Source organism: Tupaia chinensis, unplaced genomic scaffold (genome assembly GCF_000334495.1).
Source record: "Tupaia chinensis unplaced genomic scaffold, TupChi_1.0 Scaffold149964_2, whole genome shotgun sequence".
NCBI lineage: Eukaryota > Metazoa > Chordata > Mammalia > Scandentia > Tupaiidae > Tupaia > Tupaia belangeri.
The window spans coordinates 1099551-1103424 of NW_006209806.1; the positions used below are offsets into that span (position 1 = coordinate 1099551).

At 59.5% G+C, this 3874-nt stretch overlaps 1 protein-coding gene across 3 annotated transcripts in view; it reads left to right on the forward strand.

Moving 5' to 3' along the window:
- Nucleotides 1-2731, forward strand: part of CELF5 (CUGBP Elav-like family member 5) — a 75565-nt gene extending 72834 nt beyond the window's left edge. For all 3 annotated transcript variants that reach the window (XM_006171784.2, XM_006171785.2, XM_006171783.3), the window contains exon 12: nt 991-2731. The gene's annotated coding sequence lies outside the window, so the exon portion shown is untranslated. The remainder of the gene's footprint in view (nt 1-990) is intronic.
- The last annotated feature ends 1143 nt before the right edge of the window (nt 2732-3874 follow it).

Sequence of the window (3874 nt, forward strand, 5' to 3'; positions counted from 1 at the left end):
GGGGGGGGGATGAGTGCTGATGGGGTCCTCCTGGGAGAGGGCTGGGGAGGGCTCGTGGTTCCCCTGGGAGGCCAGGATTGGTCTGGGTAGGAGTGCAGGGTGGGAAGGGGCCTCCTTCGCGTCCTCCCTGCAGAAAAGTCAAATGCCCACTGCCCACCCCAGACCCTGGCCCCTAAGGTTCGACCCCCAAATACCCAGCTCAGCTGTCGCCCTCCACCCCTGCTGGGCCGCAGCCACCAGCTCTGCCAGCACCTGAGTGGCTGCGGTCTGGACCCAGTGGGCTGCTGGGAAGGCGGGACACAGTTGTGCAGAAAAGAAACCAGCCCCCGCCAGCACAGTTAGTCAGCCGGCAGAGAACTGCACCTCCAGTCACCCGCGGCCGTCCTGGGACGGCCCCTGGCCCGAGCCTGCCTCGCCCAGCTCCTCTGTACCATGGGCTCTGCAAATCCCTCCCCAGAGGCAGCGGGAGGATCCTGGGGGGGACCGGGAACTGGCCCCCTACCCCTCGGTAGTTGGTCCCATTGTTTGCTCTGAGCACCACCATCGTGCGGGGGCCTCGCCGGGCCTTGCTGGGCTCGGGCGAGGAGCAGGCTCAGGGGCTGTGCGTGCTACCCAGGCTCAGAGGTTGGCAGGCTCAGATCTGGCTACATTTGGCGACAGGGCCGCACACCTTGGGGAGGTGCTGCTGACAGCCTACGGCGCGACCCTCTGCCCTGTGCCAGCTGTCAGCACCCCTGAGCACCCCGTGTGTTAGACACTGTCACCAGCGCTTGGGGATACAGCCAGGAATGCACAAAGACAGGGTCAGCGACAGCGTGTGGGGAGGGGACGGCACCCATGCCCCCACTTGCCCGATGAGGAGCTGGCCCGGTGACCGTGTTGCGTCTGGACCACCAGCCCCTGGTGTCTGCTGTTTTGGCAGAGACGGGGCCAGAGCGGGTGTGGGGGGGCCCTGTTACTGCTCCCTAACACCCGTCCCTTCTCCCCCAGGTGAGGGGCCTTCCCAGGCCAGGAGGGCTCCCTGCTTCCAACAGACCCGGACTTTTCCTCCCGTAACTTACGACCGTGTTTGGGCCCAGCCCTCCCCTCCCCCTCCCCTTGCCCACCCCCCAAAATGTGAAGCGCTCACGGAAGGCCACCGCGAGTGGGGAGGGGGCTCCTGAGTTGGGGGCCGAGGGGTCCACACGCAGCCCGCCTGCGGGAGCCCTGGCGTGCGCTCGCACCCGCGGCCGGCCGCCCTGCGACCTCCCTGGTAGGCGCATACAGAGCTATATACAGTATTTATATTTTTTGAGACTAGATCGTGGGACCAAATTTTTCCGACTTCCTTCCATCCGAGAGAGGGTGACCCTGGGCCGGTCACCCAGGAGGGACGTAGGAAGGCCTGAGGCTGGCCGGGCGCGGGGAGCACCGCCCGGGTGCCCCCTGCCTCCCAGCTGGGACGCAGACCAGGACCCTGCCAACACGATATACCTCCGGGAGTCCTGGCCCCGCGACCACAGTTCCCGCGGGCCTGCGGACTCAGCCAGCTCGAGTGTCCCTGGTTCCAGCTGCAGCTTCGGGACAAACCGTCCTCGCCCCCGATCCCGCCTTCCCAGAGTAGGTACTGAAGAGACCCTGTGACCCGCCCTCCCCGCCCCACCCCTGCGTCATAGCCTTACTGTACGACCAGTAGCCCTTAGCTTCCCGTGGGGCAGACAGGCTTGGGGGCCTCCCGCCCTCGCCGCCCCCTCCCCAGGGCGGGTACGCATCGTCCCTGCCTTCGGATCACCAGCCTCGGATCAAGGTCTTGTCACCGAGCTTGCCAAATGCGTTGGACAAGCCCCGCCCGGACTGGCCGGCACCCCCTTTGGTCGAAGACAGAACTCCACAGCGACCTTCAGACCTCTGCAGAGACTTGGGGTTTGTTTTGTGGGGTTTGGTTTGGGTTTTGGTTTTTCTGAGCAGGTAACAAAGAAGAAAAGAGAAGAGAAAACAATCCAAGACAGAGGGGTTTTGTTTCCAGTTGGGGGGGCTTCGTGGCTTTGCGGGGTGCCTCTGTCCAACCGCCAACCCGCGACACCCGCTGAGCACAGTTTCTGTGGACATCCAGGGGTCCTCCTGCCAGACGAGGCGCCGGATCACTTAATAAGCTCAAAAGAAAAAAAAAAAACATTTAAAGAGAAGAAAACAAACAGCATACCCTCTCGTTGTTACCAAAATGTGTTAACTGACCCAGAAAAAAAAAAAAAGACAAAAAAAAACACATAGCAAAAAAGAAAAAAAACTTCCGACCGATCGGTTTCGATATTCCGAGTTTGATAATTGTCCTGAGACGTCCCCTCGTGGGCCTGTGCCCTGCGTGTGTCCGTGTGCAAGTGTGCCCAGGGGCCCTGCGGCCGCCCGGGAGTGTGTGTGCTGTGCGTGTCTGTCCGCTCCACGTGTCCCGGCTGTAAATACCATTTTTATACTCCACGTCGAAGACCTTGTGATTTGTACGACCCCCTTTATTTCTGCTACCAGTACTTTACACACACACACACACACACACACACACACACACGCGCGAGGATGAAGGACTGCCAGGGGTCGGGCGACTTTCGTGCTGGAGAGTTCCCACGGCTGCAGGAGTCCTTGTCACTGTCGTGTGTTTGAGGTGAGAAGCAGCAAGCATCGTCTTAATGTCCAAAACGCCTCTCTTTGGCCTGAGAAAACGAGAAGTTTATTTAATAAAAGTTTTACTTGCTAACGGGCTGCCTTTTTCCTTATTTCCCTCTCCCGGCGAGACAGGCCGGCTGGGTCAGGCCCGTCGGGTGCCCTGTCTGATGGGCGGTAAGAACACACTGCGCGGCGGGGAGAGACCGCGAGGGCAGGTCTGGAGTTCGAATACCCGGTATGCCGCCGGGTTAACCCTGAAGCTGGCGACAGGGTGGTGGGCCGGCCACATGGCCTAGTGGTCAAGGCGGCTGGATCCCAGGTTCGAATCCTAGACCCAGCGGCTTGCAAACCCTCCAGGTTGACACGCACGCGTGCCCGAAGCCCGACAAGGTGAAGTGGAGAAGGGATTGTGGTGTGACCACGCCCCACGGGGGCACCCGTTCGTCCCCTCTTGTTCGCTGTCGAGTGCATGCATCCTCTGGCGACTAAAAAAGAAAAAGGAAGAGCAAGGGGCCGGTAGGTGGCATGGTGGATGAGGCGCTGGGTTCCCACATGGCTGAGTGTGGTTCAAGTCCTGGACCTGGGGGCTTGCTTTTTCACTTTCCCTCGCCCGCTCGCTCTCTCTTTCTCTCTGGTGGGTGCACGTGCCGTGGAGCAAATTTTAAAAAATATAACAATAATAAAGATACAATTAAATAAGGAATTGTTTAAAAAGGAAAGGGGGCTGGCAGGTGGCATGCGGCTCACCTCGCTGGACTCCCACACGGCCGACCGGGTCCGCCTGGGCGCTGGAAACACCGTGTGCGTGCTCGTGTGTGCCCAGCTCCTGGGAGCAGAACGAAGGAGAAGGGATTGCGGCCTGGCCACCCCCCGGGGGGATTCCTCACTTTGTCTCCTACTCTCTCTGTCTCTCCCTCTGGCAAGCACACGTGCCCAAAGGCAGAAACCTCTTAAGAAAGAATGAAAAAGAAAGGAAGGAAGGAAGAAAAAGAAGAAAGAAATGGTGTTCTTTCCCTTTTTTATTTTTAATTTATTTTTTCTTAGAAATGGTGTTCTTTTAGCGGGTCCACATGCCGTTGACCCTCTCACAGACTCACTCAACAAACGCACTGATCACCTGCCGAGCCGGGCACCCAGGACACCACAGTGACTGAGGTGGCCGTGGTCTTTGCCCTCACGGGGACGGCCCAGCAGGGGAGATAAAAGCCACATCGCAGAAAAGATATTTGATCATTCT